This window comes from Protopterus annectens, chromosome 1.part0 (assembly GCF_019279795.1).
Source record: "Protopterus annectens isolate FY-2018-M chromosome 1.part0, PAN1.0, whole genome shotgun sequence".
NCBI lineage: Eukaryota > Metazoa > Chordata > Ceratodontiformes > Protopteridae > Protopterus > Protopterus annectens.
In genome coordinates, this window is record NC_056725.1 from 1,380,294,904 (window position 1) to 1,380,314,330 (window position 19,427).

Consider the following 19,427-nt stretch of genomic DNA (forward strand, 5'->3'; position numbering starts at 1 on the left):
GGCTTATTTGGAGTGACCTGGATAGTATCACTATATACATGCAGTGTACTCTAGAGCTTAAATTATCTCTACACAAAACAGCCACAGTTGATAGGTTTAAAAATATTTAGTAATAAATAATAAAAACATAAGACAATACTTCTTACTACACAGTGTTAGTCAAGAGTTCAGACACAGGAAAATACATAAAATAATACAGCAGAATATTTCTAACATCAGTACAGAAAATAACTGTCTAATATTCCTGTTTACTAGCTATTTCTAAAAGAGGCACTGAAGTCTATGATCTTACTTACATACAGAACACAGGCAGATACTGGTGAGTTGGATGTTCTCAAGACAAATGCTAAATGCGATGAGTCTCTCTGTCCATAAATTAATAACACAGTGCCACTGACTTATTTCAGATTACATTATTATTTTCTGTTTCCTGGGCTAACAGAAGATCAGAGTGTAACAGTCCTTTTGATCTTGCAGCTGGTCAGGATGCCAGAACAATAAAATACATTATTATACATGCAAATTCTAGCAATTAACTCTGATCTCAAAACAATAGCCAGAATTCCTTAATTCAGACATCTTGGCTGTGAGACCTGAGATCAAAGACAGTCATGAAATGCTTGATGTATCAGCTTTCTTACAGCAGAGTGCACTGTTGTTACATTTTTTGCAGATCAACATCCAGTACAGTCTTTTCACATTTAAGAGAACAAGCTTGTGGCTTATATTAATATTTACAAATTACAGAATTATCTACAAAATTCTGTCTGGCTAGGCTGGCATCCTTCACATATCTGCACATACTTTCCAAGTCTATTTGACTCTATAAAAGTAGTGCGCTTATAAGGTCTATAACAAAGTTGTCTCTTTAATGACAAATTATTCCTAAAGGAAAATAGGGTCTATCTTTCACAATTCCCCTAAAATCATCTGATACCTGTAATATACCCCAGTTCTTCTTAAAAATGTCACAAAAGACATTTACATCACTCAAGTATGTCAGGGGAACTCTAACATTATGATTATAAACCTGTTGGCTCGGACTATCTATAACTACATGATTGGAAAAATAAGGTCGGTCCTTCAACCCTCTTTCCTTCAAGGACTGTTCAATGTGCAAGTCTATTTCCTTTGCAGAATAGCCCCTTGGCTGGAATTTATGTCTAAGTGTCTGTAAGGCTACTGCCAACTGAGTATCATCATTATGAAGCCTCATGATTCTTAGGACTTGCCCTCTCACAGCATTCCTAGACACATGTCTAGGATGCATACTGTTCTTATGTAAGAAGGCATTCTTCCTTGTAAGTTTCCTATAAAGGCCTGTACTTATAGAGCCAAGATCTGTCTTCCTTACAGTGACATCAAGGAAATGTACTTCATGCCTCAAGTACTGACAAGTAAATTTTAAAAAAGATGTAATATGCAAATAAACAATGAACCTATCAAGTAATTCAGAAGACCCACTCCATAGAAAAAATATGTCATCAACAAATCTAGTATACCAAATAATGTACCCAGAATAGTCATTATTATGCAATACCAGTGTGTCTTCCCATTGCACCAAAGCTAGGTTGGCGTAGCTGTTAGCACAAGTTGTGCCCATAACTATGCCATCTTTCTGAAGATAGAACTCATCTTTAAAAATAAATACATTATTTTCCAAAATAATATCCAAGAGCATACAAATCAATCTCACTTTAATATTAAAAAAAACATGCTTCCCGTTCAAAAACTCCCTGATGTTCTGTACACCCCATATATTACGGAAGACTGTAAACAGAGACTCTATGTCCATTGTAACAAAAAATATATTCTTGTGTAATACAGGATACATTCCTATAACTCAGTTAAAAAAGACTTAGTATCCTTGAGCACATTGCTCATGGTATCCAAAATAGGATGCAGAGTCTTCTTGACATAAATTGACAGTGGTTCAGTAGTCCATCCTATACTAGAGACTATAGGTCTCATGGGTGGGTTAACCATTGTCTTTATGTATTTTAGGTAGGCCATATAATATTGGAATAGTAAGATGCTCTACATTAAAATATCTAATCAAATCTTCAGAAATCACATCAGTCATTACTAAATCAAAAACAAAAAATTACTCTTTATCCTTAATCCCATCAACAGAATTTTTGATATTTGTGAATAGACCAAGGTATCACCTAAATGTACCAGCATTTGTTCATAGTAAAACAGCTTATCCATTATGACAATCCCCTCGCACTTATCAGCAGGTTGAATTTCAATTGTAGACATATTCTTCAACACATTCAAAGCTTCTGACTCTGCAATACTCAAATTATAAAAGTCGGGGTGATGCCTATATTGAAAAACTTCCCTAATATCTTTTTCACATACTGTCAAAAAGGTGTCAACTACTGGGTGACTCTTAGGTGCATACACACCAGGCTTTCTGAACACATTAACATCATTAACTGTTTGTGGGAATGCAATTCTAAGCAATAAATCCCTACAAAACATCTTAAGATTGTTAAGCACATCAACCATATCTGACACCCTGGCTGGAACAAACGAAAGCCCTCTACTAAGTACAGAAAGTTGTGCTGGTGTAAGTTCAAGAGAGGACAAATTAAATACCAAGTCATTAATCTGTTTCTCATTCTTGGCCCAATCTGTTGTTCTTCTACACTCTGGATCTACTGTAAACATTCCCACCTCACTCTGCTCCTGGAGCATTCTTTCTTACTGATAGGTAGTGATTTTTTGAGGGAAAAAGAGCCCAAATCCGTTGTTGGACCAGCAATGGTTACTTCACACTGTATTTGGATGGATGCGGTCTGTGCCACCATTGTCATTGCTTCAGATATCCCAGCAGGCATTGCATTCAAATTGTGCGACATCAGTTCAGTAATCATAGCTACTGGAGCTTCAGTTGTCTGTTCAGCAGTACCTGTAGCATTCACATTACTCAGATGAGCAGTATGCTCTCTTGGCCATGAAAACACTACTCCTCTCTTGAAATCATTGATATCCCTCTGCAGCTTCTTGATCTTTGCTGCATGTGACCTATCATAGTTAAAGATATTCTCAAAGAAGGTATCAAGTTTGTTGCCAACCACCTCGGCTGGATAAGTGGCGCTAATAACTGATTGTAGCTCCTTTGTGGCACATATTAACTCTTTCTTCTGAGGCAAAAAAATCTATCAAAAGCTTCTTGTAGTCGGTGCTACATGAAACCCAGTATTGTTTTCTTCCTCCATTAATCTCCCTTCTATATCATTTAAGGACTGTTCTATTCTTGATATTTGCATTTTTTGTTGATTAAGAGAGTCCTGTATTTGTTCCATTTGCCTGCAGCATTTTTTCTTTGAAGTTATATATATTGTCTATTTTATCCATTTTCAATGAAATGTCTTGAATATTATAGGTTCATAGGTTCATACTAGGCTATCTGCCCTAGGGCATTTATAAACCTAGCCAGAGTGTGTGTGGCTTTCACCACCCCTTAGGATGAGAATACTACACCCTTTTAGGGTTTAGTTTACTGTGCCTCTGTCTAGTAGTGACACAGAGATGACTCCCGGGGTAAACCTACGATCTCCCATCCACTCGTCGAGATTTCTCTTGAATAGAGTCAGTGAGGGGCTCTGCCTAACATGGACTGGGATTCTGTTCCAGATTGTAGGGAGCCTCTGGGTTATGAATCTGTCCCTCCAGCACGTCCTATTTATTTCTGTGTTGAGGTTTAAGTCTCTTGTTCTCGTGGTTCTGATGGATTTGGATTTTATGAGGTGGAGCATGTCCATTAATTCCAGATTGGACATGGCCTTGTACGTCAGGCACAGATCACCTCTGAGTAGGCGGTATGCGACTGAATAGAGCTGGATTTTTTTCAGTCGGGCAGCATATGACATATGTTTAAGACCCTTTATCATCTTGGTGAGGAACTTTTGGGGTCTTTCCAACTGCTGCAGGTGTCGGGTGAGATACATCCCAAATGGGGCATTGTACTCAATCATTGGCCTGATAAGAGAAGAGTACAGGGGCACAATGACCTCTCTTGATCTAGATGTGAAACCCTTCATGATAAGGTGGGCAATATAGAAGGTCTTCCTAACCACTTTGGCAATGTGAGTGTCAAATGAGAGGTTACTGTCAACCTGGGTCCCTAGGTCCCTGATTACCTCTTCCGTACTTAATGGATTACCACCTATGTGGTAATTTAGCGGTACCTTGTTTTTCCCAAAGGGTATGACTATACATTTTTTGGCGTTCAGCTTAAGGCCATGGCTCTGGCACCAATTATCCGTTTCTATGAGGCCTCTCTGCAGGATGTTTGTGTCCGCTGGAGTATTAATTATGGCGCACAGTTTGCAGTCATCTGCGAACTTTGTCAGCCACAATCCTCCTATGTTTGCCTGTACCTCAGAAAAATAAATGCCGAACAAGAGGGGTCCCAGGACTGAGCCCTGTGGGACACCGCTTGTGACTGGCTTAGAGTCTGACATAGCTCCAGCAACTCTGACCCTGTGGGTTCTGTCCTTGATCCAGTTTGCAACCCATCTTGTGACATATGGGTTTACATTTAAGCTGGTGAGTTTGTCTATGATGCCCGAGTCGGGTATTGTGTCAAAGGCTTTTGCAAGGTCAAGGTAGGCTGTGTGAACTGCCTTACCCTCATCAATGGCCTTAGTGACTGTTTCAAAAAAGTCGACCAAGTTCAAAAGGCAGGATCTGCCCTCGACAAAGCCAAATTGGGTAGGATCCAATGTCTGTAGGTCCCCAATGTCTTTGTTTATGAGTTCCATAATGATCCTTTCCATAGCTTTGCAGACCAGGCTCGTCAAGCTTATGGGGCGGTAATTTCCAGGGTCCGTAGAAGCACCGCCCTTGTGAAGTGGGACCACTGTTGCCGTACGCCACTCTTTGGGTACGTATCCTGTAGTAAGGCTAAGATTAAACATCAGCCTTATGTGTGGGTTTAGTTCCTCTTGGAGTTCATGTAGCACACAGCCCGGGACACCATCTGGTCCCATTGATGCTGTGTTTTTAGCTTTAGAGAGGGCGGCTCTCACCTGGGCATCTGAGATGCTAGGGAGGCTACACTCTGCTGGGATAGTTATTTCTCCTTTTGGGGGGAGGGGGAGGAGAAATTTGCACTGAACCTGTCTGCCAGAATGTTGGCAATGTCAGTGGGTTCAGTGTATTTTGTGTCATTTTGGACTAACTCTGAGCATATCTGGGAGTTTCCACCCAGGTTTCCAACATAGCTAAAGAAGGCCTTGTGATTGTCTTTTGTGTCTTTTGCGATTTTTCTCTCAAAGTTGGCCTTGGATGATTTTATGAGTGATCGTAGTTTTTGCTAGTACTGATCAGAGATGCCTTCCCTTTTAGGGATTTTGCTCTGTCATGTAGTAGCTTCCTCCTCCTGTTGTAAAGTTTGTTTATGGCTGGGGTCCACCAGACCAGGCCTGCCTTTGGGGAATGGGTCTTGGTTTTATTTGGGATTGCATGATCCATGCATTCTTGAAGGTGCCCATAGAAGGCATTTGCAAAGGATTCAGCAGTGTGGGTTGTGGTTTCCACTGGCCCAGGGGCCTTGAAGGATACCACTTCAGTCTTAAGAAGTGTGAAGTTTGCTTTTGAGAAGTTCTTCACTGTGGTCTTTTGTGCAGGGGGTGGGGGCGGGATGTGGATTTCCAGTGAGATTAATTTATGGTCTGATCTTACCAAAGAGGGATATACTTCCGGTGTGGAGCATTTTGTCCCCATGTTTGTGATGATCAGGTCTAGTATATTGTCTCCTCTTGTGGGAATGGTGACTAGTTGTTCCATTGCATTTGAGTTTATGAATTCTAGGAACCTTTGGGCTAGGGTGTTGGGGCTTGAGTAATGTTCCCAGTCTATGTTTGGGTAGTTGAATTCTCCAAAAATGATGGTATTTGGAGAGACATTCATACTCTCCAGTGTCTTCAGGAAGGCTGTGTGGGGTTCCTGAGTTTGAGAGGGTGGTCTGTAGCATGCTACAAACTGTAAGGCAGTTTTGCCTATGGTTAGTTGCACCTGGATAGTCTCCGATGCTTTGTGCTTTGCCACTAACCTGGAGGTGTGGGTATCTTTGATGAAAATGGATACTCCCCCTCCTTTTGTGGTTCGGTCCAAGTTTTGGGGCCGGAAAGCATGATATGAGGTAAAACCTGATAGTGCTGGGGTGCTCTCAGGAGCCTTGAACCAGGTTTCAGTCACTGCACAGACATCGATGTTCTCCATACTAAGGAGGGCTTTGAGGGCGTGCATCTTGAGGTTTAGACTTCTGGCATTGAGCAGCATTACCCTTAGTTTTTTTCCACTTGTGTTTTCTAGGGCGGTAGGTTTGTCATTTGAGCCTTGCCTAAAAAAGGCCCTATGGGGGTGGAAAGAGCCTTGGCCAATATCCGGAAGCCCAGGGGTGACAGGTGCAAGCCATCCCTTGTGAAGCAGCGTGGCTTGTCAAGCATGTCATCCCAAGCAGACAGACATTGGATCCCCTTAGAATGACACCAGTAATTAAGCCAATTGTTAAAACTGATCATTTTGTCTTTGTACTGTGGCATCATTCTTGGTGAGGGTAAGATGCTGCTCAGGGTCAGGGTCATACCGGCCTGGGCTACATAATCAGAGAGCTCCTCTATGTCTCTTTTCATGTAGTCCAGGGAGGTGCCTCAGGTCATTCACACCGGCATGTACAATGACTGAGTCATATTTGTACTTGCTGTGGAGTGACCTGAGTGCTTGTGTTATGTGGCGGATTCTAGCTCCCGACAGGCAGCTTACTGTGACCTTTTCCTTGTTCAGTCTGGTGAGCGGGACGTCAGTGTGTCTGACTATGGAGTCACCTATTACAAGTGTGTCTGGCATGTTGTTTGGCCTTAAGGGCTGTGACTGTTTAGCACACTGACTTTGTGAACTATGTGTTGCATGTGCTATGTCTTGAGGTGGTGGTTGCTTGGGTGTCTGCTTTGGAGGCCTCTGTTGTTTTGGTAGATTTTTAATCAGCACCTCCGAGTATGTTTTTGTGTGTTTATGTGTTTGGTTATTTGTTGGGAGGAGGAGAGGGTTGTCTGTGTACATGAGGCAATTATAACATTGCCTCAAGATTCCCAGATTCACCAGCTGAACAGGAGAGGACGCCAGCAACTGACCCTTCGACATGCTAGAAATAGTGAAAAAGATTGCTGTGTAACTGAGTCAGCAAGGACCTATAGGGAAATGGGTACTCAACAGAATTTAGGTGAATGAAGTACTTTCTTTTGTTTAAGAGTGCTTTACCTGTGTAAAAAATGCTTTAGGAGCAAGTGCTGAGCTTTTCAGATAGACTATAGGCTGTTTAGATTGCAAGTAGATCAGTTCTAAGGGAAAAATTGAAAAGCAGACTTGGCGGAGCCAGAAAAAGTTTAACCTTGTTTAACCAAGTTTAACCTTGTTTAACCGGCGTTGCGCTATGCGCACGACCATGCAAAGCCGTGCAAACGCAGAATTTAGGCAGTAAACTACAAAAGACCTAGGAATGGTCCCAAACAACCAATTACTACAGCTTCTTGTGCTAAGGTCACTTCCTCCAAGGACAGGTAGGCTGCTCAAGGCTCCCCACTCCCACTGGTGAGCAAAGAAACTTCCTTCTATTCAAGTAAGGTAATGGACAACACAGGTACTACACCACAGCCCAGAATACAGCAATGCCTGTACACTGTTCTAAACTAGTCAAGAAAGGCGGCAAAACAAGGATTATTTTTTTGTTTTTTTGTTTTTTTTTGTAGAAACACACAGAAAATGCAGAGACAGTGATAAATTAGTTACACAGGCTAGCACACTTTAGTGGGCAGCCTCCACAGTTAAATTAAACAAACAAACAAGCAAACTTTTGATTAAATTCGGCTAAATGTAACTTTAAGTGCAGATTTTAAAATAAATGCAGTAATCAGTAAAAAAACAGTTCAGGCTAGTTCAAAGTAAGCAACAGAAGCTATTTCCAGTGAAAAAGCAAAGATACTTAAATCCAGAAGGTAGTCGCTTTTTCGAATTCCTTGCTGCTAGGACCACTCTGTAAACCCACGTGGAGCTTGTCTGAGCAGTATAGCCAGAAAAAAATGCTGAGAGGTGGATTTTAAGCAGTGAACTACAAAAGAGCTAGGAATGGTCCCAAACAACCAATTACTACAGCTTCTTGTGCTGAGGTCACTTCCCCCAAGGACAGGTAGGCTGCTCAAGGCTCCCCACTCCCACTGGTGAGCAAAGAAACTTCCTTCTATCCAAGTAAGGTAATGGACAACACAGGAACTATACCACAGCCCAGAATACAGCAATGCCTGTATACTGGTCTAAACTAGTCAAGAAAGGCGGGAAAACAAGGATTATTTTTTTGTTTTTTTGTTTTTTTTTGTAGAAACACACAGAAAATGCAGAGACAGTGATAAATTAGTTACACAGGCTAGCACACTTCAGTGGGCAGCCTCCACAGTTAAATTAAACAAACAAACAAGCAAACTTTCGATTAAATTCGACTAAATGTAACTTTAAGTGCAGAGTTTAAAATAAATGCAGTAATCAGTAAAAAAACAGTTCAGGCTAGTTCAAAGTAAGCAACAGAAGCTATTTCCAGTGAAAAAAAAGCAAAGATACTTAAATCCAGAAGGTAGTCACTTTTTCGAGTTCCTTGCTGCTAGGACCACTCTGTAAACCCACGTGGAGCTTGTCTGAGCAGTATATTATTTATTAGATAAAACAGTTTGAAAGTCCTTCTTCAGAGATGTTTCCTGTGTATTCTGTTTTGAGTGACTCATACTGTTTCTCAGTGAGAAATCTTTAGAGCAAGTATTTGACAGGAAAATAGTTGTTTATAGATCAAGTTTGTTGTTGTTATCCTCAGAGACAGTCCAAAATATTAGTACTTAATCAAAAATTTTCAAATAAGATAACTTAGAAATATATTTCTTGTCAGAAATTAAATAAAATAGCAGAGTTTAGAGAATCTGCTGCTAGCTTGCCAACATTCCATCCAGAACCTCTCAGCAGCTACTCTTTGACGTACAGCATTGACCATGTCCATGGCCCAGTGTCGAACCTGCTTGTAGGCCCTGTCCTGTTGGCCAATCTGATTAACAGCCCTTGTAAGGTCACCCCACAATGCTGCCTGGTGTTCTTGATTGTGGCAACCCCTGGAAAGCAGGATGTGATGGTGGAGTCTGAGGGGATCCACTATAGCATCATTCTCTGCAGATGAAAATGGTGGATGTCTCCGCTGGTACATCGTTACTGCAAGACAATAAGAGGGGAACACATTACAGGACCAGATATGTGGATGTCCACTATGTACAGATCCTACACACCCATAATGGCCTGCACTATCCAATACACCCTCACATGTCATACCCCACAGTCTGGCAACACACTACATGTGTGGCTATCACCAAGATAGTAGCAATACTGGGTAATGTCCCTGTGTGCTGTGACAGATTCTGCTGTATGTCTCTACACCTATCATTGCAGTCTACTGTGGTGTGTTCCCTTTGGGCATATCCCCACTAATATGTTATACAGCCACTACCTGACAAATAGCAGTGTGCTATTACAACTATATGGGGAAAGTTCAGCAACACCAGTGTGCCACAATGACATAAAACAATACAAACCTGCTGTAGTATAAGTTCCCTGTAGGCATCATACCTCTCAGTTATACAGATGTTTGCAGAATGTCAACATGTTTGCCTCATAGATGTGGACCTTTTTGCACAAACTTGTGGATGTCTGACAAATGGTTGTCCGATCATTGATGGTTGCTGTCAGAAAATTTAAACAGAATCTGACTCTCACACTTCAGACCCCTCAGAAAACACTTATGCTGCAGTAATATCTGTTAGTCTATTCACATTCTTACTTTGTATGGCCAGTATGTATACTCTGTCACTGAGTTTGGGCCTTTGTCCCCCCATTAATTATGGCTTTGTCCTGATTTCTTACTGTAAGAGGTTGAGATGTGTGTTAGGCATAGCTCTCAACCAGACAGGGATGAATGTCCATGAAACAGGGACTTAGCCAGAGTACATCAGGTACATTCAGGGACACTTTTACAATGTTAGAACTATTTATGTCTGACATTGGCAAGCTGTACATTTAACTGTGGCAGCAGTATCAACCCTGTTTTTACAACAGAACCAGGGTAAGGGTACCCTTTACAGTCCAACTGAGGCATGTACTTAAGGTACATCTGTTATGCAACAGTGTCAATAGCAGAGTAGTAGGCGACATATAGTTAGGCTATACAATATGTGCGGTGTGTCCCTACCTGCAGGTCTTTGACTTGCAAAACTTGGTAGCAGATACTTCAGTAGCAGTAACCTATGGGGATTAAAATCACATGACTCAGTCATTACTTGCTGTCTTCACAACAATGTAATTGAAGTGCAACACACTGGATTGGAGTCCAGGACTGTGTGTGGCAAGATGTACTACATGCAAGGCATTTAACAGACTGAGCTACTGAGTCAGTGCTTCAGCAGGTGCATTTGCCAGATATATGTGCAGACATACAGTCTGTGACACACATTGTCTGCATCCATCAGTATGTGCATGGCTTTCAGAGGCAGTTTTTTTGCAGTAGGGTCCTAGTTGAACACATGCACTGTGCCATTGCTGTCTTAGCAGGTGTGTTTAAAGATGTTGCAGGTAAAAGGGAACATTTACCTGCTATCCCAGGCCTCACGTACTACCATTATCTATTCGGCTGTCTAATGGTGTATTTTTGCATCAGAATCCCAGGTACACGACCATTTCTCCCATTAGGTTTAATTTCAGTCTGTTAGTGGCAATCAGTATGTTTTGATGGAAACACCTGTCTTAATTATGATTTGTGTGGTGTAGTGGGTTAATGCTGTAGGCTATAGTGTACAGGGACCTGGATCTGAAAGATGGCAAAGGTGATTATTTTGTACATGTGCCTAACACTGTGAGAAACACATAAGATCATTAAGGCTCACTGAAGCTCATTTAAGTGGATTTCCATGGTGTGGAGCTTCGCTTAGCTCTGAGCAAATCCAGACTAAAAAATTAAAAAGAAAAGAAAAAGGGGTGATAGGACAGTGGTGAAATTGGGGCAAGCAGGGTGAAAAAACATAGTGAAAGGCAGGTAGGGATGTGCAGGAAGGGTGTAGGAAAGAACCATAGGTTTCCATTTCTTCTACAGCAGCAGCTGTGCATTGTGACAGATTTTGTGTATGAATTTGGACTGTCAGTCCCCAGAGAGAAGGGTGAGGACAACATAAATGTGCTGTCAAGGCATTTGGACCAAATTAGTTTTGGCCAGTGGACATGTGTGCTAAGTGGGGAGCTGTGTATGGGGCTATTTTTTTTTGAGGGACAGGTGCCCATTTTTTAAGGAGAGAGTGGAATGTTGGGGAAGGGATATAGGTATGTGTAGAGAGGAAAGTTGGATAGGAGAGGATGCAATTGCAGACAGACAAGACAGCAGACAGGGGTAGTGTGTGACACATGAGGACGGTAAACACCTTGGATGGGGAGGGTGTTGTGGAATCCGAGACGCATGTGCCTCCAGATGTCAGTAGTGTGACTGACATCCCCAGCCATGGGCAGTCATCACTGCTCCTTCACTGCCCTGAAGGTGGCTGTGCTGGTGGCTGGGCACCAGGGCCAGCCTGCCTCATCAGGTTTTCCAGTGTGCCCTCAATCCGGCATAGGGGATGTTCATAGCTCTAATGAACACTCCTGTGCACCATGGCTGTTAGTTGCTGTTGGGTGACTACTGTCCCTCCACCACCACTCCCAGGGGGAGGCTGGGCCCCATCCCTTGAGGCGGTTCCACCAGAAGGTTGTGCAGGGGCAGCGGAGGGGGCACCACTAGCCTGGGTCCCAGACTGGGTGCCACAGCCAGCTGAGGTAGGGTAGGCAGATCACCAGGAACTGGAATACTCTGTAGTGCTGTGGTGATGGAGGTATAGCAATAAGTATAGGTTAGTCATGAACAATACCATTGTTAGTAATAACAGCATGCCAGAACATTGGAAATAACCCCTTTACATTTCAATGCATATTATGTGAAACACAACAATAAATAACAGAACAGTCAGAATATTAACAGCATGCCAGTAACAGTTATGGCATAAAGCCAACAGAATAGGTAATTCAACAAGATAATGTTAATATGTAACAATGTTAATACATAACAATAATAAAACACATGCCCCAAAATAAAATTTAATGTAACAACATATGTTAATAGTAAACCATAACCAATGATTAACAATAATAAATAAATGAAGATAAGGGGTGGGGAAGGAGAGAAATACAGTCCATTAATACCATTGTAGGCTATATAATTGACAACAGTACTGCTATCTACTCTACAGGTCTGTCCTTTCTTTATGTATATAAGTGCCCTATAGCTGCTGTAGCATGTACATACCTCTCCAGCTATCCACATGGGACAGTATGGGCCAAACAGTAACAACTGCAGATACACAACTACACAGAACACTTGCACATCAGGTGGACCTATATAACTACCAAGGTGTACTGTGGGCTGATGTAGTGATACTTTGCTATTTACATAATCGTGTTGATGATAAATCTGTGAGAGAGGGATTACGCACTACTAATTACATTACTTGACAGTATGACACTTGAGAGACATATATGTGTACAGTACAAAAAGTAAACAACTATCATGCCTTGCTTGGCAGGCCTGGGGATAGAACCCAATATTAGTGACTGCAGAGGACATCTGCATCAAATGTATTAATTGACTGCAGCAACCTTTAACAGACACTCCAGGCATATAGCCATACCAAAGATTACACATTTTATTTATTATATTTTATTTTATTATTATTATACTTACTTCCTTTATTTTATGCTGTATTTTCATATTCCTGGTAATAATTGAGTCTGTGACATCTAAACACACAATTATTTACTCATGGGCTACCTCACCCATTTACCTGTAGTTTCTGTGGAGAGAAAATCTGTAGACATTATGTGACTGATACTGTAATATTTAGTGCTACATAGCACTGGATTTGAACCCTGGTCTGTGTGTGGCAAAATGTACTTCATGTAGATCATTTAACAAACTGAGCTACTGAGTCACTGCTGATTACTGATTGACTGATATTTGTCTAGAGCACACCTGGAACCAAAATATGACCTGGTAATATTAGTACAGTTTTATACTAGACTGTAGTGAGAGTTGAACATACATGCATGAAATTCAAGCATGACAGATATACTAGCTAACATATAGATTACTACATAAAACACAGGTGTACACAATGTACTGTTAGTGTGTTGAAATATCTGTGAAGTCAACAAACAATATCTGATTATGGGTTATTATTTGCAGTCTACAGCTATTACACTGTTATGCTTGACTGCAGCACCTTACCTCACACTCTGAATGCATATAGCTGACATGTAACGGTGAAAACAAGACAATCCTGATGTACACAATTTACCTTGGTGTTATTGCTTTTGGTTCATGTCTTGTTGCAGAAAAGCTGTTACAATTCATTTCTTACAAAACAGCTCTGAATCTACACTTATTGCACAACAGACTTTATTGGATATACCTTCATGCAGGTACTGGTATTCTTTTGTGTTTTTATTGCAGAACAGTTGTCATAATTGATTTCTTGCAAAAAAGCCCTAATCCCATACTTATTGTACAACAGACTTTATTAGAGATACCTTTGTGCAGTTACTGCTATAATTTTGAGTTTTTATTGCACGACAGTTGTCATTTTGCAGGTGTTGCAATACAGTTGTAATTCCACAGTTATTTCACTACACACTTTATTGCATGCACTTCATTATGGTTAATACTTTAGTCTTCCCTGCTTATTGCACTATAGTTGGCAGTATGCACTTATTGCAGTAGAGCTGTAAGTCCACATTCATTGCAATACAATCTTTACTGTATATACCTAATCACAGTTAATGCTTTACTCTTTCTTGCTTATTTGACTATAGATATCAAAATACATCTGTATTCACCACATTCATGGTGCAACCTGGCCAAGCTCCTGGCATGCACCTCGATTTTGTGAGCCCTCTCCTCTGCAGCTGTTGGAAGAGAAGCACACCATTATGCATACCAGTTTATCAGACATTCAGATTAGGTATTGGCGAAACAAAGGTAAAATTACTTACAAACTTCTGGGGCATTCCCTGCCCGAGCTTCTCAGACCCTGGTGTCCAACAGATCCCCCGTTCTATGCTTCAGGTCGTCATGGTGGTGGCAACCCTGCTCACCTGTGTGGGGGATACCTGTCACACTGGCAAGTTCATGTGCCAGCCAGTCCCAGGCCTCACCTTGCACTCTGAGCCATGGATCCCTCCCTGCTGCAGCCAGTCATCATAGGTTTTCACCAGGAGTTCAACCATGACCCTGGACTCCGCTTCACAGTTGCACCCGGAAGTGAGCACCCTCTCCAACTCCAGCCATAGTCACTACACAGGTAGAACTCCAATAGATTATACTGTATTTCCACCTAGTGAGCTTAATATAGCCTGTTTTCCCACCCATAACTGCCACTGGGCAACATTTAAAAATGTGTCACGTCACTTACAGAGCGCAAACCAGCACAGTTCAGCTGAGCAGTGGGAAAACCTGAAGACCTGTATGCTTGGCAGTGCCTAGCTGTGTGCAAACTGGTTAAGCAGAGCTGAGCAGTGCATAAACATTTTCAGCAATTATTGTGTTTATGCTGTGCTTGGCAGGTCCTAGCAGGTCTTAGCAGGGTTTAGTGGCATGCAGCGGACCAGAATTTAAAAATAATGTGCATAATTTGTATTTCAAAAATAAATGCTTATATGCCCTTCCATGTATTCAAACCCTGCACCTACTTCACATGAGGCCATAACTCTACCCATTCAGCTACGTGGATATTTGAAATTCTGCTATACCTTTACATATACCTCTGAGCTGCCTAGAAGCACTACTGAGCACAGCGCCATACTGTGCAAACCTGTTCAGCTATGCTTAAACTTGACCTTTACATAAATAATTAAATACATCTGGTTTCTATTTTTAGATGTCTGGCAGGTGTCTCAGTGCCGTGCTGCACAAATTTATAAAAAAAAATTAAAAAAAAAATTAAATTACATTGATATAATACAATTGGACAGTGCAGGGAGGGTGTTACTCATATGTGGAACAGTTAACACCACACTCCGTACACTGATTCAATAACCATGTTCCACGGCTCTCCCTTGGCTGTGCGCCATGATTAATATGCATAGTGCACTGCCAGGGGGGGGGGCGGGGACCGTGTATACAGACACAGTAACATTCGGTGTAGGCTCTACACTATGCCTACATGGATTTTATTAAATCTTGGGGACTATGTTGACTAGTGTCCCCTTTTTCTTGATCAGCAGACTATACTGCATGTGCCAGTTATTTAGCCTCAGGAAATTACAGAAAACCTGTTTTATGTCATATCTCTTTATTAATTGCTTTGTACTGGCTATAAACTGATTGTTCTCAGTTATAATTTGAAGTGAGGGTAGGAATTAATTATGCTTCTCTTCAGCTTATCCTCTATTCTTCTCCTACTGTGCCATCTTTCATCCCACCATGACTCAATAATATGTCTAAACATCTTTCCAACTCTGTCCCAACCACCTATCCATATTTCCGCTTTACACTCTCCACACGTTGCACCAAACTTATTTAATATTTCCCCTTAGCTTAATTCTAAATACAGACTGATTAACTGCACTTCATCTCAAGCCAAAATGAAATTAAGTGCAAGAATCCTCTCCAAAAAACAAGTATACTTAATTCCTCAATATACTAAAATCCATTTAGGAGGAGATATGCACCTTAATCCTTGCCCCACCTATAACAATGAACACAAGGATTATTCTGTGCCACACTCTTCTATAACCCAGCAACAACCAGTCCCTAACCTTGCTGTTCTATTTTTGCTGCAATAAATGTTAGAAGCATAAGAAATAAAACTACTGAACTACATGCCTGGATTACCCAGCATAAGCCTGACATTCTCACTGTAACTGAAACTTTGCTTAAATCCAGCATAAACAGTTCTGAAGTTTTACCTTCTGGCTATAATATCATCCATAATGACCATATAAAGAGGAAGGGTGGTAGAATTGCTGTAATATTTCCCAACACCTACCACACTCCCCCTTACAGCAAACCAATATCAAAATTCAGCCCAGCACAGCTTCTTATTGCTTTCCTCAAAATAAACAATTACAAACAAATATGTGTTACTGTCCTTTACACCCCCCCAGGCAACAATAAAGCTATACTGGAAAATATCGCACGTTAGATATCAATAACATTTCCACAAGAGAAAATACTCCGAGGTGATGTGAATGTCAGTTGGTTGGACATAAACTCAAACTCGCCTGTGTCTAGCATAAACTTATATGGTTTCACATAACTAATTAATAGCCTCACACTTTATAGCAAGACTTCAAATTACCTATTAGACTGGATCCTAGTATCACACCTAGTTAATACACCACCACAGCTACAATGTCAGACTGTCTCGGTGATCATCTCCCAATCTGTATAACCAGACGAGTCACACATCCAGTTAAACATATTTCTAAAACAACATTCCATCTTTCTAAGTTTAACCCAGAAATGTTCATTACTACACTATCATCTCTTGACTGGAACTTCCTAAAAATCCTCCCCTTAAATGATGCTGTAAGTGAATTCAATACAACTTTTCTAAATATCCCAAATTGCCTTGTACCTCCTAGAAGGAAGAGACTAAAAACAAATAATGCAATTTGGCTATCATAAAAGAGTAGAATGCTAATGTAGGATAGAGAAAAAGATTGGAAAGAATAGCAAAAATATAAAACACCTCAATTTCTTGAAAACGTTAGAATGCTTTGCAATCGTACTAAAAAACAAATAAATAATGGCAAAAATATACTATAATAACTTTCAGAATGATTCTAAACATAACCCTAAAAAATTTTGGATATAAGAAATCTTACATCCCGGCCAAAAATTCATCCCAAACCCCTCTCCTGATAACTCATCTCTTGAAACTGCAATACAGTTCAACTCTTATTTTATAGACAGTATAGCATCTCTAACCAAGGATTCCTCAATAACCAATCCCAGCCGTGCACAGCAGCCACATATCACCATATCCATTTTCACCTTCAAACCTGTGCCCACATCCTATATGAAACTACTCTTAAACAAACTTAAACCATGCACTTCTTCATCTGATAACCTTCCAAGACAGTACATAAAATAGCAACCAATAGCACTGCCTATCTTGTCTCAATCCAGGAATTCCACATTCCTTCAGAATGGAAAAAGTCACACATTATCCCTCTGCACATAAGAGGAAATTCAACAGACATTAATAACTTTAGATCTATAGCAATCTTATCTCTTGAAAAGTATATTTAAAAACAATTGCTAGACTATCTCCTGTAGGAAGAACTCCTGTCCCCTACGTAGCATGGCTTCCTTCCTTCCCATAGTACTAGCACTACCATAGATAATAGCAAGCTAATCTCTTCCTTATTTCTAGAATTCTCTAAAGCCTTGTCACAGCAAACTTCTACTTCAAATGTCCTTACTAGGTCTCTCTCAGCCCACCCTTCTGTGGTTCAAAAGCTACCTGTCCAATAGGTATCAGTCAGTAAAATGGCACTCCATGCTCTCTCCTTACCTCCCAATCACCACTGGTGTACCACTAGGCTCTTACCCTTGGTCCCCTCCTCTTTAACATTTTCACCAACACCCTCTATGCATCCAGACAACAGGCCACCCTAATACAGTACACAGATGATTCCACTCTCATATGCACATCTAACAACATGGTACACCTCCAAAAAATTACTCAGGAAGCTTTAACAGCCACTGAAACATGGCTTTGTAAACTCATAACTCATGCTCAACCCAAAAAAAAGACCAAAATGCTCCCTTTTTTTCACCAAATCCCTCTCTCATGAAAAAACAAAATTTAAAGTCCTCTCTCTTGACAATACAACCACTGAGGTCACCTCTCATAGCAAATTATTAAGGGTGATGGTGGATGATAAGCATATATTCGACCTGCATCTGCAAAATTGCATAGGAAAAACTCATCAAAAACTATGGATACTTTACAGTACCAAAAACTTTCTCACCAACACAACTAAAACCACACTTGCCACTACTTATCTCCTCCCCACACTTCTTTATGGTGCTGCCATCCTTGCTAACCTCCAGGCTTCACAAAAATTAAAACTTAAACAATGCTATAAAAACATTGCTAAATTTGCAGCAAATACCCCTTTCAACCACTGTATAGCACTAAAAAGCCTAAATTGGTTAGAAATGCCTCATCAACTAACATACACAGCTTTTTACCACCTATTACCACCTATAAAATTATCTAGCATCCATCTGCCTGTCCAACACTATAAAACATTCTACACAACTATGTTCCCAGTTGGTCATTGTGATCCTGTGACCAAAAACTCCTGTCTGCAAACCTATCAAATCTGCTGGGCGTTGTTTGTACTCGTACAAGGTTGCTAAGGTCTGGAAGTCCTTACCTGTATCCATCAGGTCAATACCTTCCCTCCCATCTTTGTGAAACACTTCCTAGCAAAAATCTGGCTTTGTTCTTGCTCAAAACCAGGATAAATTAAATCCTTAAATGTGAACAAGTATCTTTTCATTCCTTATACCTCCTTACACACCCTTCTTCACTTACTTCCTTGCTTCTGTCAAATTCTCATATCTGACTTTCTCTCTAAGTATACCATAAACCTGTGTTTCCTCATTTCATATTGCATTTCCCATTTGTATTAGATTAACATACCTTTAATTTATCTACAAACTGTCTAAAATTTCTATAAATATTAAATGATTGTCATAATCCATAGTGGTGGTGCTGCGGTAGAATTGTCGCCTCACAGTAAGACGCTGTCCGGTTCGATTCTTAGCTAGAGCGTCTTCTGCGTGGAAACATGCATGAATGGGCTAACCTTCGTTGACGGATGTGTGTCAGGGCTGGCAACTTGGCACGTAAAAATCAACTGCCAATCATTAGCGGACTGGAGTTCCGCTGTGGCGACCCCTAACCGGGAAAAGCCGAAAGACACATTCATATTAAATGATTGTCATATAACTTGTCTCAGTTCTTAACCAATGTTTTTATACCATCACTAATTTGTTATAATTATTTAAACTGCAGATTTTTTTTTTTGAAGATTGTAAAATTATTATTCTTTAAATGTTTTGTAATAGTTTGGAGCTTTTCTCCCAGAGCTTCTACTGAAAATGTACTTCTACCTAATCCGACTTTCCCGGTAATCAAATGTCAATAAATAAATAATGAATAAAATGAATAAATAAATAAAATGTGGGATCCTTCTAACTGGCTCTGTGGGTATTTTTGTTACTTGAATTTTCCTTT

General features: G+C 40.6%; 1 protein-coding gene across 1 annotated transcript in view; it reads left to right on the forward strand.

The window, feature by feature from the left end:
- Nucleotides 1-19,427, forward strand: part of LOC122798239 (peptidase M20 domain-containing protein 2-like) — a 326,617-nt gene that overhangs the window by 256,700 nt on the left and 50,490 nt on the right. The gene's annotated exons all lie outside the window — the stretch shown is intronic.